Source organism: Cavia porcellus, unplaced genomic scaffold (genome assembly GCF_034190915.1).
Source record: "Cavia porcellus strain 051 isolate PalLab524CR breed Dunkin Hartley unplaced genomic scaffold, mCavPor4.1 scaffold_44, whole genome shotgun sequence".
Lineage (NCBI taxonomy): Eukaryota > Metazoa > Chordata > Mammalia > Rodentia > Caviidae > Cavia > Cavia porcellus.
The window spans coordinates 6243611-6256335 of NW_026947527.1; positions in this window are offsets into that span (position 1 = coordinate 6243611).

Genomic DNA, 12725 nt, shown 5'->3' on the forward strand with positions numbered 1-12725 from the left:
CTGCTACTAGTGAATCTAATGTAACACACACCCATACAATGCGCACCACCCCGTGATGTTTTTCTCACTGCTACTGGTGAATCTAATGTAACACACACCCATACAATGCGCACCACCCCGTGATGTTTTTCACACTCCTACTGGTGAGTCTAATGTAACACACACCCATACAATGCGCACCACCCCGTGATGTTTTTCTCACTCCTACTAGTGAGTCTAATGTAACACACACCCATACAATGCGCACCACCCCGTGATGTTTTTCTCACTGCTACTAGTGAGTCTAATGTAACACACACCCATACAATGCGCACCACCCCGTGATGTTTTTCTCACTGCTACTAGTGAATCTAATGTAACACACACCCATACAATGCGCACCATCCCGTGATGTTTTTCTCACTGCTACTAGTGAATCTAATGTAACACACACCCATAAAATGCGCACCACCCCGTGATGATTTTCTCACTCCTACTAGTGAATCTAATGTAACACACACCCATACAATGCGCACCCCCCCGTGATGTTTTTCTCACTCCTACTAGTGAATGTAATGTAACACACACCCATACAATGCGCACCACCCCGTGATGTTTTTCTCACTCCTACTAGTGAATGTAATGTAACACACACCCATACAATGCGCACCACCCCGTGATGTTTTTCTCACTCCTACTAGTGAATGTAATGTAACACACACCCATACAATGCGCACCACCCCGTGATGTTTTTCTCACTCCTACTAGTGAATGTAATGTAACACACACCCATACAATGCGCACCACCCCGTGATGTTTTTCTCACTCCTACTAGTGAATGTAATGTAACACACACCCATAAAATGCGCACCACCCCGTGATGTTTTTCTCACTCCTACTAGTGAATGTAATGTAACACACACCCATACAATGCGCACCACCCCGTGATGTTTTTCTCACTCCTACTAGTGAGTCTAATGTAACACACACCCATACAATGCGCACCACCCCGTGATGTTTTTCTCACTCCTACTAGTGAATGTAATGTAACACACACCCATACAATGCGCACCACCCCGCGATGTTTTTCAGAAACTTATCCTACATTTCCACTGCATTATCCCTGACCTCCCCATGCTGACCACCCCGCGGTGCTTTTCTCCATCCTTCATTGCCACTCACTCTTACTAGTGAATGTAATGTGACACACACCCATACAAGGCGCACCACCCCGTGATGTTTTTCTCACTGCTACTAGTGAATCTAATGTAACACACACCCATACAATGCGCACCACCCCGTGATGTTTTTCTCACTGCTACTAGTGAATCTAATGTAACACACACCCATACAATGCGCACCACCCCGTGATGCTTTTCACACTCCTACTGGTGAGTCTAATGTAACACACACCCATACAATGCGCACCACCCCGTGATGTTATTCTCACTCCTACTAGTGAGTCTAATGTAACACACACCCATACAATGCGCACCACCCCGTGATGTTTTTCTCACTCCTACTAGTGAATGTAATGTAACACACACCCATAATATGCGCACCACCCCGTGATGTTTTTCTCACTCCTACTAGTGAATCTAATGTGACACACACCCATACAAGGCGCACCACCCCGTCATGTTTTTCTCACTCCTACTAGTGAATGTAATGTGACACACACCCATACAAGGCGCACCACCCCGTGATGTTTTTCTCACTCCTACTAGTGAATCTAATGTGACACACACACATACAAGGCGCACCACCTCGTGATGTTTTTCTAACTCCTACTAGTGAATCTAATGTGACACACACACATACAATGCGCACCACCCCGTGATGTTTTTCTCACTCCTACTAGTGATTCTAATTGACAAACACCCATACAATGCGCACCACCCCGTGATGTTTTTCTCACTCCTACTAGTGCATCTAATGTGACACACACCCATACAATGCGCACCAACCCGTGATGTTTTTCTCACTCCTACTAGTGAATCTAATGTAACACACACCCATACAATGCGCAACACCCCGTGATGTTTTTCTCACTCCTACTAGTGAATCTAATGTAACACACACCCATACAATGCGCACCACCCCGTGATGTTTTTCTCACTCCTACTAGTGAATCTAATGTAACACACAGCCATACAATGCGCACCACCCCGTGATGTTTTTCTCACTCCTACTAGTGAATCTAATGTAACACACACCCATACAATGCGCACCACCCCGTGATGTTTTTCTCACTCCTACTAGTGAATCTAATGTAACACACACCCATACAATGCGCACCACCCCGTGATGTTTTTCTCACTGTTACTAGTGAATCTAATGTAACACACACCCATACAATGCGCACCACCCCGTGATGATTTTCTCACTCCTACTAGTGAATCTAAAGTAACACACACCCATACAATGCGCACCACCCCGTGATGATTTTCTCACTCCTACTAGTGAATCTAATGTAACACACACCCATACAATGCGCACCACCCCGTGATGTTTTTCTCACTCCTACTAGTGAATCTAATGTAACACACACTCATACAATGCGCACCACCCCGTGATGTTTTTCTCACTCCTACTAGTGAATGTAATGTAACACACACCCATACAATGCGCACCACCCCGTGATGTTTTTCTCACTCCTACTAGTGAATGTAATGTAACACACACCCATACAATGCGCACCACCCCGTGATGTTTTTCTCACTCCTACTAGTGAATCTAATGTAACACACACCCATACAATGCGCACCACCCCGTGATGTTTTTCTCACTCCTACTAGTGAATGTAATGTAACACACACCCATACAATGCGCACCACCCCGTGATGTTTTTCTCCCTCCTACTAGTGAATCTAATGTAACACACACCCATACAATGCGCACCACCCCGTGATGTTTTTCTCACTCCTACTAGTGAATCTAATGTAACACACACCCATACAATGCGCACCACCCCGTGATGTTTTTCTCACTCCTACTAGTGAATCTAATATAACACACACCCATACAATGCCCACCACCCCGTGATGTTTTTCTCACTCCTACTAGTGAATCTAATGTAACACACACCCATACAATGCGCACCACCCCGTGATGTTTTTCTCACTCCTACTAGTGAATCTAATGTAACACACACCCATACAATGCGCACCACCCCGTGATGTTTTTCTCACTCCTACTTGTGAATCTAATGTAACACACAGCCATACAATGTGCACCACCCCGTGATGTTTTTCTCACTGTTACTAGTGAATCTAATGTAACACACACCCATACAATGCGCACCACCCCGAGATGATTTTCTCACTCCTACTAGTGAATCTAAAGTAACACACACCCATACAATGCGCACCACCCCGTGATGTTTTTCTCACTCCTACTAGTGAATCTAATGTAACACACACCCATACAGTGCGCACCACCCCGTGATGTTTTTCTCACTCCTAATAGTGAATGTAATGTAACACACACCCATACAATGCGCACCACCCCGTGATGTTTTTCTCACTGCTACTAGTGAATCTAATGTAACACACACCCATACAATGCGCACCACCCCGTGATGTTTTTCTCACTGCTACTAGTGAATCTAATGTAACACACACCCATAAAATGTGCACCACCACGTGATGATTTTCTCACTCCTACTAGTGAATCTAATGTAACACACACCCATACAATGCGCACCACCCCGTGATGTTTTTCTCACTCCTACTAGTGAATGTAATGTAACACACACCCATACAATGCGCACCACCCCGTGATGTTTTTCTCACTCCTACTAGTGAATGTAATGTAACACACACCCATACAATGCGCACCACCCCGTGATGTGTTTCTCACTCCTACTAGTGAATGTAATGTAACACACACCCATACAATGCGCACCACCCCGTGATGTTTTTCTCACTCCTACTAGTGAATGTAATGTAACACACACCCATACAATGCGCACCACCCCGTGATGTTTTTCTCACTCCTACTAGTGAATGTAATGTAACACACACCCATACAATGCGCACCACCCCGTGATGTTTTTCTCACTCCTACTAGTGAATGTAATGTAACACACACCCATACAATGCGCACCACCCCGTGATGTTTTTCTCACTCCTACTAGTGAATGTAATGTAACACACACCCATACAATGGCACCACCCCGTGATGTTTTTCTCACTCCTACTAGTGAATGTAATGTAACACACACCCATACAATGCGCACCACCCCGTGATGTTTTTCTCACTCCTACTAGTGAATCTAATGTAACACACACCCATACAATGCGCACCACCCCGTGATGTTTTTCTCACTCCTACTAGTGAATCTAATGTAACACACACCCATTCAGTGCGCACCACCCCGTGATGTTTTTCTCACTCCTACTAGTGAATCTAATGTAACACACACCCATACAATGCGCACCACCCCGTGATGTTTTTCTCACTCCTACTAGTGAATCTAATGTAACACACACCCATACAATGCGCACCACCCCGTGATGTTTTTCTCACTCCTACTAGTGAATCTAATGTGACACACACCCATACAAGGCGCACCACCCCGTCATGTTTTTCTCACTCCTACTAGTGAATGTAATGTGACACACACCCATACAAGGCGCACCACCCCGTGATGTTTTTCTCACTCCTACTAGTGAATCTAATGTGACACACACACATACAAGGCGCACCACCTCGTGATGTTTTTCTAACTCCTACTAGTGAATCTAATGTGACACACACACATACAATGCGCACCACCCCGTGATGTTTTTCTCACTCCTACTAGTGAATCTAATTGACAAACACCCATACAATGCGCACCACCCCGTGATGTTTTTCTCACTCCTACTAGTGAATCTAATGTGACACACACCCATACAATGCGCACCAACCCGTGATGTTTTTTTCACTCCTACTAGTGAATCTAATGTAACACACACCCATACAATGCGCACCACCCCGTGATGTTTTTCTCACTGCTACTAGTGAATCTAATATAACACACACCCATACAATGCGCACCACCCCGTGATGTTTTTCTCACTGCTACTAGTGAATATAATGTAACACACACCCATACAATGCGCACCACCCCGTGATGTTTTTCTCACTGCTACTAGTGAATGTAATGTAACACACACCCATACAATGCGCACCACCCCGTGATGTTTTTCTCACTGCTACTAGTGAATCTAATGTAACACACACCCATACAATGCGCACCACCCCGTGATGTTTTTCTCACTGCTACTAGTGAATCAAATGTAACACACACCCATACAATGCGCACCACACCGTGATTTTCTCACTCCTACTAGTGAATCTAATGTAACACACACCCATACAATGCGCACCACCCCGTGATGTTTTTCTCACTCCTACTAGTGAATCTAATGTAAGACACACCCATACAATGCGCACCACCCCGTGATGTTTTTCTCACTCCTACTAGTGAATGTAATGTAACACACACCCATACAATGCGCACCACCCCGTGATGTTTTTCTCACTCCTACTAGTGAATGTAATGTAACACACACCCATACAATGCGCACCACCCCGTGATGTTTTTCTCACTCCTACTAGTGAATGTAATGTAACACACACCCATACAATGCGCACCACCCCGTGATGTTTTTCTCACTCCTACTAGTGAATGTAATGTAACACACACCCATACAATGCGCACCACCCCGTGATGTTTTTCTCACTCCTACTAGTGAATCTAATGTAACACACACCCATACAATGCGCACCACCCCGTGATGTTTTTCTCACTCCTACTAGTGAATCTAATGTAACACACACCCATACAATGCGCACCACCCCGTGATGTTTTTCTCACTCCTACTAGTGAATCTAATGTAACACACACCCATACAATGCGCACCACCCTGTGATGTTTTTCTCACTCCTACTAGTGAATCTAATGTAACACACACCCATACAATGCGCACCACCCCGTGATGTTTTTCTCACTCCTACTAGTGAATCTAATGTAACACACACCCATACAATGCGCACCACCCCGTGATGTTTTTCTCACTCCTACTAGTGAATCTAATGTAACACACACCCATACAATGCGCACCACCCCGTGATGTTTTTCTCACTGTTACTAGTGAATCTAATGTAACACACACCCATACAATGCGCACCACCCCGTGATGATTTTCTCACTCCTACTAGTGAATCTAAAGTAACACACACCCATACAATGCGCACCACCCCGTGATGTTTTTCTCACTCCTACTAGTGAATCTAATGTAACACACACCCATACAATGCGCACCACCCCGTGATGTTTTTCTCACTCCTAATAGTGAATGTAATGTAACACACACCCATACAATGCGCACCACCCCGTGAAGTTTTTCTCACTCCTACTAGTGAATCTAATGTAACACACACCCATACAATGCGCACCACCCCGTGATGTTTTTCTCACTCCTACTAGTGAATCTAATGTAACCCACACCCATACAATGCGCACCACCCCGTGATGTTTTTCTCACTCCTACTAGTGAATGTAATGTAACACACACCCATACAATGCGCACCACCCCGTGATGTTTTTCTCACTCCTACTAGTGAATCTAATGTAACACACACCCATACAATGCGCACCACCCCGTGATGTTTTTCTCACTCCTACTAGTGAATCTAATGTAACACACACCCATACAATGCGCACCACCCCGTGATGATTTTCTCACTCCTACTAGTGAATCTAATGTAACACACAGCCATACAATGCGCACCACCCCGTGATGTTTTTCTCACTCCTACTAGTGAATCTAATGTAACACACACCCATACAATGCGCACCACCCCGTGATGTTTTTCTCACTCCTACTAGTGAATCTAATGTAACACACACCCATACAATGCGCACCACCCCGTGATGTTTTTCTCACTGTCACTAGTGAATCTAATGTAACACACACCCATACAATGCGCACCACCCCGTGATGATTTTCTCACTCCTACTAGTGAATCTAAAGTAACACACACCCATACAATGCGCACCACCCCATGATGATTTTCTCACTCCTACTAGTGAATCTAATGTAACACACACCCATACAATGCGCACCACCCCGTGATGTTTTTCTCACTCCTACTAGTGAATCTAATGTAACACACACCCATACAATGCGCACCACCCCGTGATGTTTTTCGCACTCCTACTAGTGAATGTAATGTAACACACACCCATACAATGCGCACCACCCCGGGATGTTTTTCTCACTCCTACTAGTGAATGTAATGTAACACACACCCATACAATGTGCACCACCCCGTGATGTTTTTCTCACTCCTACTAGTGAATGTAATGTAACACACACCCATACAATGCGCACCACCCCGTGATGTTTTTCTCACTCCTACTAGTGAATGTAATGTAACACACACCCATACAATGCGCACCACCCCGTGATGTTTTTCTCACTCCTACTAGTGAATCTAATGTAACACACACCCATACAATGCGCACCACCCCGTGATGTTTTTCTCACTCCTACTAGTGAATCTAATGTAACACACACCCATACAATGCGCACCACCCCGTGATGTTTTTCTCACTCCTACTAGTGAATCTAATGTAACACACACCCATACAATGCGCACCACCCCGTGATGTTTTTCTCACTCCTACTAGTGAATCTAATGTAACACACACCCATACAATGCGCACCACCCCGTGATGTTTTTCTCACTCCTACTAGTGAATCTAATGTAACACACACCCATACAATGCGCACCACCCCGTGATGTTTTTCTCACTCCTACTAGTGAATCTAATGTAACACACACCCATACAATGTGCACCACCCCGTGATGTTTTTCTCACTCCTAATAGTGAATCTAATGTAACACACACCCATACAATGCGCACCACCCCGTGATGTTTTTCTCACTCCTAATAGTGAATGTAATGTAACACACACCCATACAATGCGCACCACCCCGTGATGTTTTTCTCACTCCTACTAGTGAATCTAATGTAACACACACCCATACAATGCGCACCACCCCGTGATGTTTTTCTCACTCCTACTAGTGAATCTAATGTAACACACACCCATACAATGCGCACCACCCCGTGATGTTTTTCTCACTCCTACTAGTGAATCTAATGTAACACACACCCATACAATGTGCACCACCCCGTGATGTTTTTCTCACTCCTAATAGTGAATCTAATGTAACACACACCCATACAATGCGCACCACCCCGTGATGTTTTTCTCACTCCTAATAGTGAATGTAATGTAACACACACCCATACAATGCGCACCACCCCGTGATGTTTTTCTCACTCCTACTAGTGAATCTAATGTAACACACACCCATACAATGCGCACCACCCTGTGATGTTTTTCTCACTCCTACTAGTGAATCTAATGTAACACACACCCATACAATGCGCACCACCCCGTGATGTTTTTCTCACTCCTACTAGTGAATGTAATGTAACACACACCCATACAATGCGCACCACCCCATGATGTTTTTCTCACTCCTACTAGTGAATCTAATGTAACACACACCCATACAATGCGCACCGCCCCGTGATGTTTTTCTCACTCCTACTAGTGAATCTAATGTAACACACACCCATACAATGCGCACCACCCCGTGATGTTTTTCTCACTCCTACTAGTGAATCTAATGTAACACACACCCATACAATGCGCACCACCCCGTGATGTTTTTCTCACTCCTACTAGTGAATCTAATGTAACACACAGCCATACAATGCGCACCACCCCGTGATGTTTTTCTCACTCCTACTAGTGAATCTAATGTAACACACACCCATACAATGCGCACCACCCCGTGATGTTTTTCTCACTCCTACTAGTGAATCTAATGTAACACACACCCATACAATGCGCACCACCCGTGATGTTTTTCTCACTGTTACTAGTGAATCTAATGTAACACACACCCATACAATGCGCACCACCCCGTGATGATTTTCTCACTCCTACTAGTGAATCTAAAGTAACACAAACCCATACAATGCGCACCACCCCGTGATGTTTTTCTCACTCCTACTAGTGAATGTAATGTAACACACACCCATACAATGCGCACCACCCCGTGATGTTTTTCTCACTCCTACTAGTGAATCTAATGTCACACACACCCATACAATGCGCACCACCCCGTGATGTTTTTCTCACTGCTACTAGTGAATCTAATGTAACACACACCCATACAATGCGCACCACCCCGTGATGTTTTTCTCACTCCTACTAGTGAATCTAATGTAACACACACCCATACAATGCGCACCACCCCGTGATGTTTTTCTCACTCCTACTAGTGAATCTAATGTAACACACACCCATACAATGCGCACCACCCCGTGATGTTTTTCTCACTCCTACTAGTGAATCTAATGTCACACACACCCATACAATGCGCACCACCCCGTGATGTTTTTCTCACTGCTACTAGTGAATCTAATGTAACACACACCCATACAATGCGCACCACCCCGTGATGTATTTCTCACTCCTACTAGTGAATCTAATGTAACACACACCCATACAATGCGCACCACCCCGTGATGTTTTTCTCACTCCTACTAGTGAATCTAATGTAACACACACCCATACAATGCGCACCACATCGTGATGTTTTTCTCACTCCTACTAGTGTATCTAATGTAACACACACCCATGCAATGCGCACCACCCCGTGATGTTTTTCTCACTCCTACTAGTGAATCCAATGTAACACACACCCATAGAAGGCGCACCACCCCGTGATGTTTTTCTCACTCCTACTGGTGAATCTAATGTAACACACACCCATATAAGGCGCACCACCCCGTGATGTTTTTGTCACTCCTACTGGTGAATCTAATGTAACACACACCCATACAAGGCGCACCACCCCGTGATGTTTTTCTCACTCCTACTAGTGAATGTAATGTAACACACACCCATACAATGCGCACCACCCCGTGATGTTTTTCTCACTCCTACTAGTGAATCTAATGTAACACACACCCATACAATGCGCACCACCCCGTGATGTTTTTCTCACTCCTACTAGTGAATCTAATGTAACATACACCCATACAATGCGCACCACCCCGTGATGTTTTTCTCACTCCTACTAGTGAATCTAATGTAACACACACCCATAGAAGGCGCACCACCCCGTGATGTTTTTCTCACTCCTACTAGTGAATCTAATGTAACACACACCCATACAATGCGCACCACCCCGTGATGTTTTTCTCACTCCTACTAGTGAATCTAATGTAACACACACCCATACAAGGCGCACCACCCCGTGATGTTTTTCTCACTCCTACTAGTGAATCTAATGTAACACACACCCATACAAGGCGCACCACCCCGTGATGTTTTTCTCACTCCTACTAGTGAATGTAATGTAACACACACCCATACAAGGCGCACCACCCCGTGATGTTTTTCTCACTCCTACTAGTGAATCTAATGTAACACACACCCATACAAGGCGCACCACCCCGTGATGTTTTTCTCACTCCTACTGGTGAATGTAATGTAACACACACCCATACAAGGCGCACCACCCCGTGATGTTTTTCTCACTCCTACTAGTGAATGTAATGTAACACACACCCATACAAGGCGCACCACCCCGTGATGTTTTTCTCACTGCTACTAGTGAATCTAATGTAACACACACCCATACAATGCGCACCACCCCGTGATGTTTTTCTCACTCCTACTAGTGAATCTAATGTAACACACACCCATACAATGCGCACCACCCCGTGATGTTTTTCTCACTGCTACTAGTGAATGTAATGTAACACACACCCATACAATGCGCACCACCCCGTGATGTTTTTCTCACTGCTACTAGTGAATCTAATGTAACACGCACCCATACAATGCGCACCACCCTGTGATGTTTTTCTCACTGCTACTAGTGAATGTAATGTAACACACACCCATACAATGCGCACCACCCCGTGATGTTTTTCTCACTGCTACTAGTGAATGTAATGTAACACACACCCATACAATGCGCACCACCCCGTGATTTTTTTCTCACTGCTACTAGTGAATGTAATGTAACACACACCCATACAATGCGCACCACGCCGTGATGTTTTTCTCACTGCTACTAGTGAATCTAATGTAACACACATCCATACAAAGCGCACCACCCCGTGATGTTTTTCTCACTGCTACTAGTGAATCTAATGTAACACACACACATACAATGCGCACCGCCCCGTGATATTTTTCTCACTCCTACTAGTGAATCTAATGTAACACACACCCATACAATGCGCACCACCCCGTGATGTTTTTCTCACTCCTACTAGTGAATCTAATGTAACACACACCCATACAATGCGCACCACCCCATGATGTTTTTCTCACTCCTACTAGTGAAACTAATGTAACACACACCCATACAATGCGCACCACATCGTGATGTTTTTCTCACTCCTACTAGTGAATCTAATGTAACACACACCCATGTAATGCGCACCACCCCGTGATGTTTTTCTCACTCCTACTAGTGAATCTATTGTAACACACACCCATAGAAGGCGCACCACCCCGTGATGTTTTTCTCACTCCTACTGGTGAATCTAATGTAACACACACCCATACAAGGCGCACCACCCCGTGATATTTTTGTCACTCCTACTGGTGAAACTAATGTAACACACACCCATACAAGGCGCACCACCCCGTGATGTTTTTCTCACTCCTAGTAGTGAATGTAATGTAACACACACCCATACAAGGCGCACCACCCCGTGATGTTTTTCTCACTCCTACTAGTGAATCTAATGTAACACACACCCATACAATGCGTACCACCCCGTGATGTTTTTCTCACTCCTACTAGTGAATCTAATATAACACACACCCATACAATGCGCACCACCCAGTGATGTTTTTCTCACTCCTACTAGTGAATCTAATGTAACACACACCCATAGAAGGTGCACCACCCCGTGATGTTTTTCTCACTCCTACTAGTGAATCTAATGTAACACACACCAATACAAGGCGCACCACCCCGTGATGTTTTTCTCACTCCTACTAGTGAATGTAATTTAACACACACCCATACAAGGCGCACCACCCCGTGATGTTTTTCTCACTCCTACTAGTGAATCTAATGTAACACACACCCATACAAGGCGCACCACCCCGTGATGTTTTTCTCACTCCTACTAGTGAATGTAATGTAACACACACCCATACAAGGCGCACCACCCCGTGATGTTATTCTCACTCCTACTAGTGAATGTAATGTAACACACACCCATACAAGGCGCACCACCCCGTGATGTTTTTCTCACTGCTACTAGTGAATCTAATGTAACACACACCCATACAATGCGCACCACCCCGTGATGTTTTTCTCACTGCTACTAGTGAATCTAATGTAACACACACCCATACAATGCGCACCACCCCGTGATGTTTTTCTCACTGCTACTAGTGAATCTAATGTAACACACACCCATACAATGCGCACCACCCCGTGATGTTTTTCTCACTGCTACTAGTGAATCTAATGTAACACACACCCATACAATGCGCACCACCCCGTGATGTTTTTCTCACTGCTACTAGTGAATCTAATGTAACACACACCCATACAATGCGCACCACCCTGTGATGTTTTTCTCACTGCTACTAGTGAATGTAATGTAACACACACCCATACAATGCGCACCA